The 19,821-nt window shown below is 28.7% G+C and overlaps 1 long non-coding RNA gene across 1 annotated transcript in view; it reads right to left on the bottom strand.

Moving 5' to 3' along the window:
* Positions 1-2,141: 2,141 nt before the first annotated feature.
* LOC148226518 (uncharacterized) overlaps positions 2,142-19,821 on the bottom strand; it is a 34,767-nt gene continuing 17,087 nt past the window's right edge. Inside the window, exons 2-7 of the long non-coding RNA XR_015812293.1 lie at positions 3,495-3,663; positions 3,334-3,418; positions 3,193-3,278; positions 2,969-3,122; positions 2,744-2,902; positions 2,142-2,249 (exon numbers count right to left, since the gene is read on the bottom strand). This is a non-coding gene — a long non-coding RNA (uncharacterized LOC148226518). The remainder of the gene's footprint in view (positions 2,250-2,743; positions 2,903-2,968; positions 3,123-3,192; positions 3,279-3,333; positions 3,419-3,494; positions 3,664-19,821) is intronic.

Here is a 19,821-nt window from a genome sequence, read left to right on the forward strand (position 1 = left end):
AGTCGGCTCCACGGTCCATTAACTTCGGAGGAAAGAAATTCGAGGCCCCCGATCGGAATTAATTGCGGCGACGCCTATTTCTCCTAGTTTCCTAGTCTGTCGAGAGATCAATGGAGTTAATGATTGATCAAGGCGTGGGAACGAACCTTGGGATAAATGCGGGCTTTCCTTTTTTGTGTACGTATGTATGCCTGTAAAGTACATGTACTACGTGTACGAATGCGTGATTAATAGATTATTTGTAGCGGAAAAAGTTTAACACACACATTATGTATTGAAATAGAATAAAAGTCCGATGATTGATCACTTTTAGCTAAGTTGGAGTGTATGTACTTTAAAAATGTGTTTATTTTCAACGCTACCTAGCCCATAATCATTATGTCTTGCATACATAGTGTTTATTAATTGGATCAAATAAAAATACTTGTTCGAGTATAAATCAAAAGGCATATTAAAAATATGAATTTTAATCAAGAAAAGTAAAATTCACGCGCAGTGCAGTTGGGCGGATATAAATATTTAAAGAGTCATGTATATGCAAACATATCAAAGATACGTTTCAAACTGACCTTATCATACGTTTCAACATGTTTTGTTTATTCGCAATAGCAATCTCGGTCGTGTTTTATCATTTTCCTGCGTGCGGTATTCAATTCAATGATAACGAAATATAAATATAAAATGAGTCGTTCCCATATTATACATATTATCATTTTATTAACCAATAGAGTAGATATTTAATTTCAATATAAATCTTTAATATTAGTAAATAAATTATTTATTATAATTATTTTAAATAATAAATCATGGTTGCTTCTCTCCAATCCATAAACAATATAAAGTTGAGCGATTATTAACGGTTCCTGTTCAATAAAGAGCATGTTCCTGTGTGGCGTATTTACATTATTTTATATTAACGATATCAAAAAACACTTAATATTATAACTTTATTAGTTTTTCCATAATCACTGCAATAAGCAAATTAATTATTAATAATTAAAATAAATTAACAGGAGTCATATATATATCAAACTCTATATATTTTTGAAGCGTATTTTAATGACTGAAAATCTGTCGATTGGGATGATTAAGTAAATTGTTAAAATATATTTCTTTTAAAATAAGATTTTTAAGCCAAATTGTTGTATTTGTCGGAGTAAATAATACCTAATATCACAAAATAATTATCATAAAATAATTATAAGTGCTTATCCATAAACGAAACGACTAGTTTATTATTTTATATTTTAGAAGTATATACACATTACGACGTTATGCGATTTTACAGAGTAAATACTATTTTAAATAACTGTTTGTATTCGATATATCGTTTAAAAAATTATCGAATATTTATTATGAAAATAATAAAGAAGTCCAAAAAGAAGATACCTTTGCTTCTATTCATTCTGCCAGTTATTAGTTCATATATTTCTAAGTAGAGCCACGATCTTTGATCCGATTGAAAATTCAATTCCGCGCCTCGCAATCGGAAATTAACTTTCGACTTATACTTAGTAATTTCCCGCCGGCAACTTATCTCTACATTTACTCATACAATTGCATTTTTCTCACTATCGACACTATTCATTTAAAAGACGCTCGATAACTTTCCAAACAATATGGTTCTTTTGAATTCAACTGAAAATTTTGTGCGTGCAAGTCAATAGTGTAAATATTTTTTATGTAAAATACAGGAAGCAAAGGAAGCACGCGCACATGGGCGCAAAGATCAAAAGATCGCTTTATCGAACAATCGAAACGGGTTCGACGAAAGGCTTCAACTTCAGACGCTTTTTACCCTCTTTTGTGTGGGTGAAAAACGCAAAAGAGCGATTTTATAAATAATACAATATTGATGCAAACAAATAATACAAATTTTCGCATTTGTGCCACTTGATAGAAGTTTACCTCGAGGAGAAACGATGCCTTTTGAACTTGGCCACAATGGCTTCCAGCGTTTAAATGCATAATGCCCTGTATAGCTTTTAACTCCTTGTTGAAACGTTCTCTTGTATCAATGTTGCTTTTTATTTTATTTATTTACATTTACGGAAGTGGAATTTGTATTTATGCGACTTTATTACATTTCTCACTTCAGTTCCTTAAACATTTGATTTAAAAAATATAAAATAAATACATTATAATATAAAAAAACGGTTTAATAATTTTGAAAAGAGAAAATATTTTTAAAGCACGTATATAAATTTATTTCAATTCTGTCATCTTCACCATTATTTTCAGATTTCCACCTAAAAATAAAAATAAAAACATATATTTAAAGTTTAATATTTCATATTGAAGTTGTTATAAAGCTAAAACAAAGACATTTTACTAAAAATTTCGTAACTTAAAATTAACTAGATACAATAATTTTTTTTTAGAAATTAGAGATTAATTTAGAAAATATTTTTATTTTTGGTTAGTGTGCATAGTTTTAAATCATTGAATATTTTTTAAAATAAGAAATAATTAAATTCCACCAGACTAGAGACAAATAAAAATTTTAAATACATATTTGCGGAAATTATAAAAAAAACAACACAGTGACCATGGCTGGAGCATCACAGCCGAAATATAGAAAAGTAAATGTAAATCGTGATCAATCCCGAGATTCTAATAATATATATACATATACAAAATTGTAAGCATTTTGTTAATTCAAATTAATAAATTAAGTTAAATAAGAAGAATTTTGAATGCAAGAATCTATTTTTTAATAAAAAATGTATTAAATTGTATTTACCGGAATATATAATATTATATCACAAGTTAGTATTTACAGGTATATAAGACACATTGGTTTCCGAGGTATACTGTTGATTGAAACGCATTGCCATCGTATCTTCTCGTTTTATTTCTTTGTACGTCTTTATAATAGCAAAACTGAAGTATATATGAATAGCTGTAAAAAGACATTTGAAAAATAAATTTAATATATAACTAATAAAATAATATATGTTATACAAACCTTCATATAAAATAATCAAACAAAACCATGTAATACCATATGCATAATAATTTGGCGTAAAATACGCTGGTATAAAAATAATTGAAAACAATAAGAATATTGCCATTATTAATACATACGAAATAACACATGGAATTAATAATATTCTTTTGCGCTGAAAATAATATAATATTATTATTTATATAAATAATTAAATTTTATTGTGTATTAAAAATTTTTGGTACCTTTTTCATTGCAACAACTAAGCAAATATTTATTATTACATAATATATAAACACTCCAATAAGAATTTCCAGTATCACGCTCACAACTAAAAAAATAGTTATTACCATATTTTATTAAAATTTATATATCTTCATATATACCTTTGTTATTACTAAAATGAAAATCTAATTCAGTTGAAAATATTCTTAGAATACTTAGAGATGTTAATATAATACTGGAACATACCTATAAACAAATAATATTTTTTTTAAATATTTAAAAAAGTAGCTTCAAATATATGATTTGTTGTTTAAAGACTCACAAATTCTATCCAGCCAACAATTTTTACGCCTCTCTGATATTCACATAGAAAACAGCACTTATTTTCTCTGTCCATTTTGGATTTTAGTATATATAATATATTTTTTAAGTTTATATCACAATGTTTTCTTCGTAGCGAACTTCACTCTTAGACTAATCCATGACTACTGCTGCTAAAAATGAGTTAAATATAAATCTTCCAGAAATAAACCATTACAAACATCAAAGTGTGTTAAAATGCTTACAACGCACGATAAATCTAACGTAAAATTGTGCTATGCTTTATAAAATATGACGCATGTTTAATTTACACAAATATAATTTACTATACATATTGAAAAACTAAACGTTTAAAGTTGTTGTATTTATTGAACTATTAATTATATCAAATCGTACGATTATTATTGTTATATATTATTAAAGCAAAGAATTTTTAATATGAATATAAATGTATACTTATATCTAAAAGAAACAATAAAAATTCTGCTTATTTTTATTTTTTAAGCTAAAAGCAATTAAATATTTAGATATTATCGGCCTTGCCTTAGAAACATTTTTATAATAGGAAAGACAAGTTAAAAGTATGAGATATTGAGTAAAACAAATCATTAAATCCCTAGTTTTTAAATCATTTATTAAAACCAGTTATAGTGGTCCCAAAGAATTGCATTTTAAATTATATAAAAAAATAAAGACTGAAATATTGTTTTTAATTTAAGTCACTCTGTTCTTTGTATCAAAATATAGTATAATTAGTTTTTCAAATATAGACTACAAAATATATAAATAAAAACGATCTCTACTCTTGATATAAACTTATTAAATAAAAATAATATTATAATAAACATATTGGTAATTATTATTTCTAATGAAAAATTAAATTACTTGGAAATTTATTATATTATTATCTTGTTAACCTTTTATAAAAATATGTTTTACGTATTTGCATGTTTATGATACCTTCCAAGAATATATTTATAAAAAAAATGCAGTGCTAATATTTTTATGTCATATACATTCGTTTAGCTTTAACTGGATTTCACTGATATAATATAATGAACACAAACGTACACAAAGTATGTACGAAGAGAATGTGTCAAAGTGGTGCGCGTTTCAAGAAGATTCTCCAGTTGCACAAAGCGGTTTCGTCTTTTAATTCAAAGCGACTGGAGGATTGCGTTGTGATTTTTATTTTTCATCAGCGCTTTTCGAGGAGACGGGGAAGAAGATCAAAATAAATCGCTCCTGTCTACCCTTTGCTCCGTTGCTTTTAAGACCATACACGTGCCGAGGAGTAGAGCTTTCAAAAGCTCTCTTCTTTCCTACAGCAATGAGGCTGCAGCGAATGCGCGCCTTCTCTGCGTCAACTGAAATGTGAAATAGTTGCTTGAATTAAATCGAAAGTTGCGAGAAACTTTACACATACATACACACAGCACCTGCTTTTCGTAAGCGTCTTGTTCGCTTTGTGCAGCAAACGTATGCTGGGAACGTTACACCAACTATTTTAACACTGTCACGCCAATGCGAGCTTTCCAACTCTTGATTGTACGTCCACCACCAACAAAAGCAAATTAATTAACCCAACAGGTACTCTTACATTTTGCCATTTAGTTTTTTACTCAATTGGTTAGAAACACTGCAAGTTTTTAGTAAAGTAAAATTTAATAAAAATGGAAAAATAAACTATTCTTAAAAAACATATTTCATTCTGGCGTTACAGTCTGAGAGACTTGACTTTATCTAATATTATCATCCATTTTTCGCTTTGGTTTTTCTGGGCTAAGCATCGCTAGTTGCCATGGTCATGTAGAGCCTGCAAATGTCTCTGTACAGTCGCGGTCTAATTAAGCTCTTTAAAAAGCTTATTAAAAGCTAGCCGCTTTGCAGGTTTTGAGTCATCCATGCGGAGTAGATATCCACCCTATTTAAGACGTTGTATTTTGAAATATTTTCTTACGGTTTCAGTTTGATGTTTTAATCTGCTAAATATCACACTTATAAATCAGTCTGAAATTATTCCATTAAAGTTTTATAAACACATGCTCTATTGTTCTAGATAAACGAGGATCCTCTTTGTACATAGGAACAAGTTATATTGAAATTGTTGATAAACGTAATATAATATACGATATAGCTGTTTGAGAAATGTCATAAATAGTATTGAAAATGTTTTTATACAGTGCTTATAAAATCTTAAAATATTAAAACAAATTAAGTAGGTATCTAAATATTGCTTTATAGGTATTTAAATATTTTAAAATATTATTTTTGCTGAATCAACGAAGAGAACAAATCAAAATTATAGTAGCGATTTATATACAACACCAGTCGAGGGACACGCCAGATACGAATCTGAAGCCCTGCGAACTATGCCCACGAACCTAGCAGCTGTATAGAATAACACAGCATTCCTATGTGCGCTTTGTGTACAGTTTACATTCACGATTGTGTATATAATGTGGTATAAAATCTGACTATACATACTCGATTCCACTACACATCGATACTCGGATCACTACTTCGCTCCAATAACTTCTTCGTTACAAGAACTTCTTTGCCTACTGACTCGCCTCCTGTTCGAGCAATCACCTCGAAAACACGCTTTCAAGAATATTATTAAAATACAATATTAAAGATAATCTAATTTATTTGTTAGTAACGTTTTAGCGAAATAAAGAAAGGCTATTAAATCGTCCATCAAATATTGTATAAAATTATTAACAATAATAATTATAGCATAAATATTAATTGTTTAATTATTTATGTCGTAACTTATGTGTTAAAAACCAATGTTATTACCGAGTTATTGCCGCCCTAATTGCATTACACAAAATTATGTGTTGGGACGTATCGCGAATATTATGGACGTGTTTAGCTCATGTCTAACTATCCAAATGGAATACTAATGGCACACTACATCGACTTCGAATTTATATACATAGTTATAATCACCATATAATATCGTTCACAGTCAATATAATAACAATAAACAGTAACCGGCCGAGATAAGGGTCAAAGGGCGGCAAGTTATCAACATTAATCATCCAACAAATTATTTTGTCGCTGTTTCCAAGAATGTCCAAAATCTTTGAATAATTTCTGCCCTTGAAGCTTTACTTTGCATATTGTGAAACACATATTAATTAAAACTTTAGAAATAAAATAATCGATCATTATATCAATTTTATTACTTAACTTAAATACCTTAGAGGAATATTTATAGAGCTTTCTACACCATACACTAAATAAAAGTTATTTTGGTAACAGGAGACTTTGTTACAAGTATAAAATTGTATTAAGGTTATTTAATATATAATAATATCTGGAAGTAAATAACAAATTATAAATATCAGTCGTAGTCAAATCGTATATATGTATATTATTATATAAGTTAACCACATGTCCCCGGATTGTACAAAACAGTCCCGAATATTTTAAATGCATTATTTTATTAACTTAGTTTTCCGTTATGAAGTTAATACAAAACGAATATAAAGATATAGGTTTTAAGAAAATCAAAGTTTTTAGAATAGTTAACATAAATGGAAAGAGGAGTATAAGAAGTAAATTTAATTAATAATTATCTGATTATCATGACCATAGATTTATAAATAAATATGCAATTACAATGTTTGTTAATAATACTAATAATGGGTAATAGCTCCCTTTATAACATAATTTTTATATAATACTTAAACAATATTGGGGTAATTGGTTCCATTTTCTATTATGTGAACAATGATGAAAGTACAGAATAAAATCAAAATAACAACTTTGATTAAACCCCAAATTGAAGCTGTCAAATAAATAATAAAATTAATTAATAATAAAATTCTTATAATCTATATATTAAACCAGGTTATTATTTATAATTTTAATACAAGATTACCATATATTTTTTTTTACTTTTATATTTTTATTTTTAATTACATATCTGACCATCGTGATTCGAAAGCTTTTCTAATGCGTCATGACAGCTATTATACAAATAATAATTTTACATATTTATATTAAAAATAGCTATTTCACTCTTTCTTTACCGTTCTGACCGCAATAGTAAAGAAAAAGGGACGCGATCGCGACTTTCTAGAGCACTTTAAAACTCTCAGTTGAATGTCACCGAGTTTTGCCGGATTGTCGACACCGCTCATAGCAACTAAGAAAAGTGCTTTAATAAGTAGACGCTACACCGATAATACAATAAGCTATATCCCAACGTTAGGATACATATGCAATTACAACCCGTACTCTCACTTATAGAGATATCTCAGAAATTTAATTTGAATTTTCTCTAACAACAAGAAGTACTTCGCTTTTCTGGGATTCCAGACAATGATGAAATATTCAAATACGGTATCAACTTACGTATTTTACAAAACGCAAATGGACAAAAAATTAATAAAATGACACGCGTTCCGTATAGCAAAATTGAGCATCCTCAACGTCTTATCCCAAACTTTAGCGATGTGCATATATAATCCCAATCCTTTATAAATGTTGTATGTATAAATAAAATTGATTTAATATTACATTTATTTGTTTAATACCCCTGAATTCAAACAAACATGTAAAAAAGATGCTTTATAGTCAACTTTTAAAAACAATTGTGAATAATAATATAACTGACACCAGTTAGAGATAAGCATTCGTAATGAAGATAAGCTGCATCTCGGGTACATGCTGATTAAATATGCATCAGCGATTTACAATAATTTTAAAAGGCTTGGAACGGACTGCCATTTTGTATTAAAAATATTGTAAGATAAATTTAACTGTAATTACTATAATTGAACATTAGTATTATTAAAGTTCAAAGTCAAGTTATGATATTGTAATGATGCGAATACGAATATGCTAATACTCAAAGCATAATGCATTAGATTTTAATAAATTAATTCTAATTAAAACCGCGCATGTGTTTTGTCGTCCATGCGGGACAGATGTCCGACTCATCTGAAACGTTGTTTTTTAATATACTTGACATCAGACTCCTCGTACAATTCGTACATCTCGTTGTTCTACCAAAGACACCATGACCCAAGACTAATGAGCCAAAATTCCTAAGCTTTATGCAACTACTGAACGAGGATTGGCTGCAAGGCATATTTGTCGAGACCAAAGGATAATTTGTTGCTAAAATTAATATTCTGCCAATCATAATTTTCGCGTTAATAAGATAAACAAACTCGTTAATACCATCAATGTAGATATCGTTAGCATGGATTTGGATTTGATTTAAACAAGTTTTTGGTAATAATGTCAATTTCATCTGCACATGCAAGTAACTGCAAGGTTCAAATTGTCTCATAAAATATTTTTAAGTTCAGGATGACCTTTTCAAAGATAAAGAGCAGATATGCGAGAGAAGATAACCTTGTCTCGAGACTCTTATAAAAGTATTAAAATTATCCAGAAGTTATTGTTTGCGGATTTGCTATTTTTTCCTCGTTAATATGGCAAGGTTGACGAGTCCGTCCAATATATGAACGCTCATCGTATTGGTATTGGTGATAAAATATAATAGGGTGACCATGTGAAATTACAAGTGCAATTAACTTTCACTTTTTAATTTAGTTTGTTGAGGAAAGTGTAAAATATCACTTTCTCACTTATTTTGTTTATTTGTATACATATTTAGCTCAAAAACATGAGAGCAGTTTTGATATCACTCTGCAGGATGAATATCTGTTCAATATAATATTTTTTAAAATACCAATAGAATATTACAGGAATTGTTTTATTGATTACAAAATACCACAACATGATCATTTATAATAAAAATTTAAACATTGTAATTTTTAATGCAATTTCCAACGTATAGTCACCCTACCATTAAAACAGTAATAAACATTAGTTACGTTCTTCTATCGGTGTAAACAAATTCGCGGAAAACTGTTTATGTATGCATGCATGCGTACACGCACTTTCATTTCCAACACAACGATGATGAGCTCTAACATATTGGATGGACTATACATGTAATTCCGAAATCATCTATTGCGTTGTATAGTTTTCCTCTATATATTCTATCGTAAACATCCTTCAAATCAACGAATATAATAATATATATAGCAAATGCAAAATTTTACTCATTATGCTATTTTCTAAAAGTATAAGCTGATGATTTATACGAGGTCGTGCAATGTTTACTTATTTAATGTGATTTCCATTTAAATATACAATGGTTCAATGTGCATACGGTCACGCATTGAGAATAATTTTATATAATTTTATCAAAGCGACACTCGAATGACCCCGTTTGTAACTGATAAATTGAATCGTAGTTCATTTTGTTTATGTAGATTAATTTTGCATGTGCGATAACGATCAGATGCCGATCGCGAAAAAGTCAAATGACGTTTATCAAACTGGGGTAACAATGGTGCGATTTGTATGTGAAGTTTGGTTTCCGATTTAACCGCCGCAAGAAAGGGCAACTGCTTCCTCTTGAATACACTCGCCAACACGTTGAATCCTTCTTATTCAGGGTTGTCTCTCTCTGCTTTTGACAACAATGGGCCACATTGTGGGGCGAAACGTAGGGGTAGCCTCGTACCCGCAATCCGACGGTAAAATAACTTTTCGTTTCGCCACGTTCGAAATAACGCCGCAGTAAAATATTGCGGGACGTTCTCGGCTGTAACGTATCTTTGTCGTTAATAAAATAAAAATAATAATAAGTTAAAGTTGAATATATATACTGTTCTGTATTTTCATTAAGTAGAGTTTTTAAACTTGTAATTTTGTTCTGTAGCAATATAAGATAATCCGTTTCAATACATTTGCTTCAATTAATTCGTCTATTATTTTTGCTAAAAAATATTATGTAATATTTAATAATTAAATGGTTTTGCTACAGGAGATAATATGCATTATAATTTTGTCCATTACACACAAAACGGATATTAAACATGCATATCCACTTCCGGAACAACATTATTGTACCAATGGATGAAACTACTCTTGTGTTAACACATCGACACTTTAGTGCTGTATTGCAGCTGTGAAATCGTAATCGTCAAACGCAATCTAGCACTATTATCTCAGAGCATTACCCATGCGAGCTTTCCTAAAACTAGGTTTGTAATATATTAGCAGCTATTCATAATAAATAAATAAATTTAATTTTTTTTTTTTGAGAAAGCTTTGGTATTACATTAAAAAAATACAATAAATATAATATCACGTAAATAAAAATTGTGTGTATTCGTAAAAAAACTCAAAGGGAATAGATTAGAAATAATTCCTACATTGATAGTAATCACATCAGAATCCTACCATCCCTTGTTTAGTTAATCCTGGCCTATCAGAATCTAATATTAAAAAATAAATTAATCACAAATTAAATAATGGTTAATGAATACATGAATACTGAGCTCTGTAAGTGTCAATCAATCAGTGAGCAAATCATAGGCAACAAGTTCGTTTGTATTATTTTAAAATATTAGTTGAAAATATATGTATAATACATGTCATGCCATGATCCGGCCCTTCACAAAAAAATTTGCTGACCCCTACATTAATAGAATATAATATTTATTTTAAAATGTGATTTACACATAATTTATTTTAATATCTACAACTAAACTTTGATATTAGATTTATAGATTAATATTCAAACGTTCTCGTCGAGTTTGGCAATCTACGGCAGATCCGGTAGGTATGAATACATTACCACCGGGCAAGACCGGACAAAGTTGTCCGCATCGTTTTCACCGTGTCCATTGTCGGACAGGCGGTTGTATGTACAGATAAACAGTACGTGTGAATCTGGGACAAACTGCGATCCCACCAATAAAACCTTTGTAATCTAAGCGATGCGGGTGCAAAATGACCGCCCGCTTGTCTGCTACCGTCTTTATTATATATTTTGCGCAGAAACTTGCCCTTTTTAAAAACGACCCTGGCAATGCGCAAAACCAATCTCTCAATCACGCCCAACGTATAACTTAACTACATCCTTCATGAAACTAGGTAGAGTTACTATAAAATAAATTCAACAAGTCATCAAGATTATTTCTTGTTTATTTTTGCTTTCGTCATCTTTATATCATTCTCAATATAATTTTTTTATCTCCACCCATTTTAATTGATTAATTTAAAATGTTTTGGAAGAAAAAATATTTATATTTTTTATCAAATATGTATGTGGCAAAGTTAGTTATTTAAATTATATTCTTAGCTATCTCAAAAATTCTACATATAATGATAATATTAATAATATTTACCTTTTTCATAAATAATTTTCTAACAAGTTGTAGAATAATTTATTATATATTATCCAGCATCTTTAAAATTTAAGTTTGAATTATCAATGGAGTAAGCTTCTGATGTATAATTGTTTCAAAATTAATTTTGATTACCATATATTCAAGTTTTATTCCATACCAGTAATAATTAAAGCTTCAAAATCAAATCAAATTTTACCTCAACTGGACATGAATCATCAGATTTTATTATCGTAATATTCATTGTCAGATTATTCTATAGATGTTTTGTTACCATCATTGGTATTATATCATGTACATAGAACTAATACATTGATCTCGTATAATATGTATTAGGTTAATGCTAGCCAGGTGAATTTCATGTTTTAATCATAGCCCATGTGATACAGGTAAAATTTTCGCACACAAATTGTTTACTCCATTTATGATAGATGCTTTAATTATAAACTGTATTCATATTCAATAAAACGATTTTATATATTTTTTTAAATTTTGCAAGCACCACATTTATACAAAATTAAAACGTAGAATAAAAACAGTCGTGCAGTATGCAGTTAGCAATTTTAATATTACTAAGTCTTTAAATAAATCCTGTGATTCGATCTCTGAAGAAAAACTCAAAGACAAAATTCAATTATTTTGTAGTCTAATTTCCCCTAAGCTTTCTAAAAATATATCAGTATCTACACCACTATATCGTATAACATTAAATTAATTACAAAAAATTACCTTATGAATTAACCAAATCAAAAACTACAGCAAATTGATATTTGACCCTTACCTTGCATATTATCACATTTTAAGCTTTTAATTTTTGTATATTGTATTTTTTTTAATTAACATAGTGATAATAAAAAGTCCTTTAAGAACTATAATAAAACTTATTAAGCAGCAGCACAGTTCCCAATTATCATCTTTATTCCACTATACATAATTCAATAATAATATTCTTAATTCGTAAATCAATAAAAGCAGTCCTTGCTAATTTTTAATTTGTTCAAATTGTTTATTATATATCATTTGTAAGTATTCGGAAATCGTGGAATATAAATGAATTTTGATATAAAAATTTAATTTGAAAATTCTTCATAAACCATTTTTGACTTGGTATGCCCTTATTTATCATATCCTATCTGCCGGACTTTGTTATTTTTCCGGAAAAAAGTTTCCGTTTTTTTAAAGACGATCCGTCGCGCCCTAATGCGTAAAAAACAATTCCTTAATCCCGCGCTCCGTTTATTTAATCAAATAATCTATTTATTTAAAATTAATCTTCAACTTGAATTTTGAGAAAAAGGAAATTGAATAAAAATGAAATTTCATTTCTGTGCGCGAACGCAAAACGTTCGTCATTAGGGCTTGCGAAGGGAAAAGGAATTATGTTTCGTGTGTTTGAGTTTGAAACTGGTTAAACAGATTTTCACAGTAGCCATGCGGCAGCGTGCCATTCGGAATTTTGCGGTTCTTTCCATCTTATAATATTTGTATTGAAAGATCATTGCTCAATTGAAAGCTACTATAAGTTTAGGCAGTTAGTATAATCTAATATAAACAACCTAGTATTATTTAACCCTTATCTCTATCTTGAAATTTAAATAATTTAATATGTGTTATAAATATTATCCAGACCGTACTAGTGGTGTTTATTTTTGTTTTATTTAATACAAAGCTTGTTATTACTTAATTTTAGCACGTTAGTTGTAAGTGAAGCTTTTCGTGGGTACGTCTGTAGGCTTCAGGCGTCTCTGAAGCGCATTTAACTATAGAAAACAGACGTAGATATGCGAAGAGAGAAGAGGCGGCTTCTGCGATCTTCGATAGTCTAAAGTTGATTGAAATTTGTATCGACTTAATGCGTTAAAATTAGAAAGTTCCTTAATTTTTGACGCCCTTAACTTCGAAGTAGATGTACAAGTCTGAATGTCAATAGAAGTGGCAAAAAGAGTCTTTTAAAAATTGATCGTTGATAGCCCTTGCTTCCGATTCATATTAAATTTTGTTTTCCACTCCTCAGATTACAAAAAAAGTTACTGTTGGGGAATAAAAGATTGTTTTTGGCTGCTAGAGCAGATCATAAACGGCCGTTTGGGTGGAAATCCGGAATGCACGTGTTATCCTTTTTCAAAGCGTTTGCGATGGATACATTCTGAAGGTTGCAAGTTCGCTTGAGATCAAAGGCGAGAGTTCTCTACAATACCATCTCATGACCACGAAGGAAAACCGTGCGATAGAAATTGGACCGAACGCTAAATGGCCATTTTTATGGCTGCCCGCGGGCCCTCCCTTCAGTTGAAGCGCTGTATGTGACATTTAAAAAAATAAAGAACCTTGTTTAAGGTCGAGTCAAATACATTTCTCTCCCCTAGAGAACAGCAGGTGCACGCAATGCGACTGCACGCTACCTCATTTCCCCATAATTTACCAATATCTAACTTATGTGACAAGAAATAGTTTGATATGTCAGAATTTTCCAATGTTTGACAGTCATCAGTCAAGATAGCTTCAGAATAAGTCCAGACCTTAAGTCAGTCCGCGCAGCGTACCGACGCAAAAACATAATCGAGTGAGGATCGCAGTTTCCCATTAAGAAAACCTTATAAGACAAAGACAAAGCGAGTTTAATAATTCCTGACTAATAGGTAACATTTCTCGGATGTTTTGTTCCCGGAAACGAGAAACTTAAAATGAATATTTCCGTGAATCTCACCCGTAAAAATCGTGTTTTAAAAATGTTTTCAAAAAATTCAATTCAATTCAAAAGAAAAATTAAAAACTTTTTTAAAGTAAATTAATTAATTAGCTAAAATAAAAATGTATTGATTTGTAATTAATTTATTACTTGTTCTAAAAATAACATTTTAAAAAGCACAGACAGTCAAGGAATAAGTCGCTTAAAGATAATCTTTTTTATTAAATGACAATACCCTTTGACTTTATATTTTTTTTAAGTGCGGCATTATTAGCATCTGCCAATCAATCAATTATACTACAAACTTGCCCATTAACTTTTTCGCATAAATTTCACGTTAAGTTTCATTTTCAACACTATCGTATTCAATCTTTTTGTTGAATAACTTATTAAAAACCTAGCTAGCATAACAAGTAATTGAAAGCTTCAACTAATAAAACGAATCTTATATAAGAGCTTTTGAAATTCTAGTCTTAACGTATTATCATCATTTTTACGTAAATAATCAAATAAAAAATTCAAAGTTTGATGAGCGTGACCAAATTTGCATTACATTTACCCAAAGCTTCAGCAGCTAGTTTGATTTGATTAAATGCACTGCAAATATTCCTCAATATTAGAAGATTACTGTCATACGCTAATGTTAAGAAACTCAAATCTTTCAATACCTCTCGAACGGTGTCAACAATTTTTAGAACCCTCTTTACCATGGCACAATGCTATTTTAAAAATTTACTCGTGAGCTATCAAAATTTAGGATTTTGTAACGAGTGGCTGAATACAAGGTAAGAGTAGTAATTTTTAATTTATTCCCTTGAAAATGTTTTTTTCTCAGTAAACGAAAAAAGATTTTCTTAGTTAAATCTGATTATAGGTCGGGTTTGCTATCTGAACTTTCAACAACCGCTTTGTTTTTCTATGATTCGAATACAAAGCCGACTTTCTCTTTCTAGTGTTTAGACGTTACAAAAATGCCATTTTTTATTCTAATTCTAAAAAATCTTCGCATGCGTTTATCTTTGCTAAGTTCATGCGGTATTTATTTTCCCTGCATTTTCCTCTGATTTTGTATTGAGCTCCTACACACATGACCAAGAATATCCTATTTGTATTTGCAGTTAGATTTATTTTGATTGCGACTGTTAGGATGTAGTAATTTACTTTGACTATTCTTTAGAGCAAAATTTACAATAAGAAACTCTATAAGCCATTTTTGACATTCTTAACATTTGCAAATGATTTTAGTTGTAGTAGTTGCAATCCTTTTCTTTAAAACATGATATAGCATACATTTTTACATTTTGAACATATAAATTAGTTAACTTTTAAAGTACAAAAATACAGGGATAATTATTTAACGATACAATAAAAATAGATAGAAACTAATCGGCAAGTACAGCGCAATTGTTGAAAATTGTCATCATAAAAACCCCAATTTTTCAGTACATCTTATGTTTTAATATTCAATCAAAAACTATTTCTTTGTATTATTTTTTCTTTGTGTTATTATAAAATTTAATTAGCTTTTTAAAAGTTTTTATGATATGAAATATTTAGCTTTGTTTATTTAAACTAAAGTTTTAAATATTTTTAATATATAATTATATTTTTAAATGCCCCTCTTACGCCCTATATTTAATTCACGCTACTGCTCCACAATTAGTTATAAATAACTGTTGTCTGCTCTTTCTACATGTTACGTGTCACTGCTAGCATATTTAGCTATTTAGTTTTTTAATTTTTATTTAATTTTTTTTTGCCGTAACCTTAAGTATCGACTCACTTTAAATGCCACTGCTTTATGTACATAAAAAACCTAATATAAAACATTTATAAACATACGATTAAATTGCTATGTTTTTATCTTATTAACGAAAAAAACAATGTAAATTGCTACAATGCTTAAGCTCGGAAGATTCAAGGTACGTTGTATTTTTAAATATTTATATCTTCGCGTTTATATACACGCACATAAGTACGACGTCTGTGCCGGGCGGAGACAAAAAATATTTTTTATTTACACAATCTAAATCATACAAAGGAGTAGAGAAAGAAAACGAAAGGGCCTCCACTCCCGGCAAACATTGTCTGGGGGCGCCTCGTTCCCTTTAGTTATCCACGCCCCGTGCGTCGGTACTTTGAAATTATTAAAAGTCGAGATGAAACGAAGGCAGTCTGGCCTCGGGCGTGGAAACAATTTCCATTCGCAGACTCGCTAAGTCTTTGTACGCTAATAGGGCCCTATATGATGCGAGTCGTCTTTGGCCAAATGCGTGTCATTCGACGTCCATCACGACTTTTAACCCTCCTCGCTATAATGACTTTTTGCGCCGTTTCCCTTCCGCAAAACCATTAAAATTCTTCGCTTTTGTTTGCCTCTATCGTGGCGTTTTATCATATGCGTGACGTAAAAATTAAATTATTTTTTTATATTAAATAATATCTCGAAATGATTATATTTTATACACATATTTTTACGTTAATAAGTAATTTAATAAAGTACTTATTTTATATTTTATTAAAAATCCAATGCTTTAATTTATTTTCTGTACATGTAATTTAATCAATACTAGGAATAAAGTCGATCTGAGGCTCAAGAAAATCAGATTGACGTTAGTCGAGAGGTGTGGATAACAATTCCGATTATGTAAATGAGTTTAATCGCATTTTTCTTAAGAAAAATGTTTAATTGAGAACTCACAGAAATTTTCTGATTTCTCGAGAATTTTCATAGAGCCTCTTTTTTAATATATAGATAAAAATTTAATTTCTACGTATATTTTTAAATATCTTACATGATTGAAAGTATGCATGCTTTCTTAGAAGCATTTGTAAGTATTTTAATGGCAAAAATTACTTACGATTTTCTCAACTACAACAATCAGATTACAAAAAACGGCCCGCGTGGAAATCACCAGATTGCAAAATTGTATAGAGGTTTTCACAGAGTTACGATATAATTTTTTTTCTTTTCTTATGTGGTATTTTTTCAATAATCTAAAGGAGTTTTTAATCTTTAATGTAAAGTAGCAATAACTATTAATTAATATTTTTTTTGCGATTCGAATATAAATACAGGAGCCCTGGATTTATTCATAGCTTGACCATCTGTAATCTGTGGTCCTTTGATTATTTGCGTCCATTATAATAAATCATCGTTTTATTGAAGTTAGTTCTTTTCAACGATCATTTAGTTCCCTGTGCATCAATACAATAAATATTACTTCAATAATATTTTATATGTATTTTTATAATCACATGCAATATAGTAAATATATTTTTAATTTATCAGTATTTCTTGAAAATTAGAGAAGAGAAAATTCTCATTTATCAAGAAATAAAATACATAAAAAACTAGATTGCCTATGTAAAAGTAAAGACTAACTGCTAGTATCAAATCGTTTTTCAACATACTATTTATCAAGTCAGTAAATTTGATTGGTTTATTCAATAACTTATTAAAATAATTAGTAGGTTTTATAAAGGGTAAGTTGATAATTAATGAGTGATTATAAAAAAATATATTTTTTATTTTAATGACAAATTAAAGTATGTTTATGAATTTATAGTTTTAAAAAAAAAAGTTGCTATACATTATACACTACGAAATATCTAGTAGATACTCCCTACTTAGGATATAAGGACTTTATCCGAACTCGCACTTAGTGGGGTTACGACGAGTATCAACCGAGCTTTAGGAAACTATGGAAGCAGCAGCTTCATACAGTATTTATAAGTAATTACACGTGTTGAAAATATAATATCAATTTATATTATCCTAAACTTTGCCAATAATCGTGAGGTCAACACGAAACTTATGTTATTTCATATCCTTATATAAATTGCCATAAATTTAATTTTAATTTTAAAAACAAATACCTTATAAAAATGCAATATTTTAATCTATTTATATAATATTTTCACCAATATGTTTCTGTACAGTATCATAGAGATACGTATTTTGAGGATCTATTTTTGCATTTTGATTTACATATTTACGCAAATTATGGAATATTAATTTATAATATTTTACCAACATTTCAATCGTTTGAGCATATACCATTACAAATAGTAAATCTATATTTATTTAATACTACTCTCATCACCTATTTGAAATTTTTATTATATGGTTTCATATGCTTCATATGTAATAGCATTACACTTTAGTTAAAATTATACAATATTATTCACGTACTATTATAAATTGTTATTGTTTTATATTTACCCTAAATACATTTTTTATCCTTTACAGAATATTTTATAAAGAATATTTTTGTTCTTTCGCGTTATTTTCTCAAGCTCAAAATGTACTATATTTACTGCTTAAAATTCATTCGAGCAAAACTTAGTACCTACCCGAAATATATTATTCGTAAGTTTATCATATTTATATAATACTAAAATATAGTATCCTTATATGTTCCAAAAAAATACTTTTACACCCATATTAAACATTTAGTATGCAGAGCGTGTTTGTAAAATTGTTTATTATTTTTACAGTACTACACTTTATTTACGATTTCATTTTGGCGTGTTAAATTTAAAATAAATAACTTATAAAGTGGACCCAATTATCTCACGTACCGAACATAATATTATAACACAACGCTCCATGTGTACAAACAATTGTGCTGCAAACCATACTGAATTTTGAAGTGGTTCCGTTCAAAATGCATTAATTTGCTTTGCTTCAAAATTGAGATTTATGATATTGCTCCTGTTCAAATGGCTTGTATGATATTTGATCAAAGTAATTTAAGGTATACGTACCATGTTGTATTGAAATTATAACACTAACTAGTAGATTATATAAGGCAATAAACTCAATTCCTATTGCTTTGTCTATCTTTTAAAAACATTAAAAGTCAAACTTTGATTAAAATAAAAACCATTTTTTTAAATGATTTTGTTCATAAAATTTATAATTTTTCATCCTATTTTAAAATTTATGAGGTACTTCACTGTTATGATTATTGTTTAAGCTACTAAAAAGTTCTTAGCTAATGTGTTCATTTAATTCATATTTATTTAATTAAAAAAATTATACTAAATTCTTAAAAAAATATTGAAAAATATCATAAAAATAATCGAATGCATTTTAACTTAATAAATTATACAATCAGTGATTACTATAATTAAATTGAATTAATATAATTAACCTAAAAGTAGTCGTGCTTTTAAGTAGTTCATATTTTATGGCTCCAGGTCTCTATTTAAGTTTAAATATTAAAATATCCTTAACTTATTCATTTAAATATAATAAAACATGTAAAGATTTAATTTTTTCACATATGTATATGATATTATATTTTTTATTTTTTTTATAAACAATTATTAATTATGGTTTCATATATTTTTAATGTGAGGTATGTGATAATTTTATTTGTATATTGTAGTAGTAATTTTTA

The sequence above is a fragment of the Plectrocnemia conspersa genome, unplaced genomic scaffold (assembly GCF_051122295.1).
Source record: "Plectrocnemia conspersa isolate PC_06_02 unplaced genomic scaffold, ASM5112229v1 ptg000014l, whole genome shotgun sequence".
NCBI lineage: Eukaryota > Metazoa > Arthropoda > Insecta > Trichoptera > Polycentropodidae > Plectrocnemia > Plectrocnemia conspersa.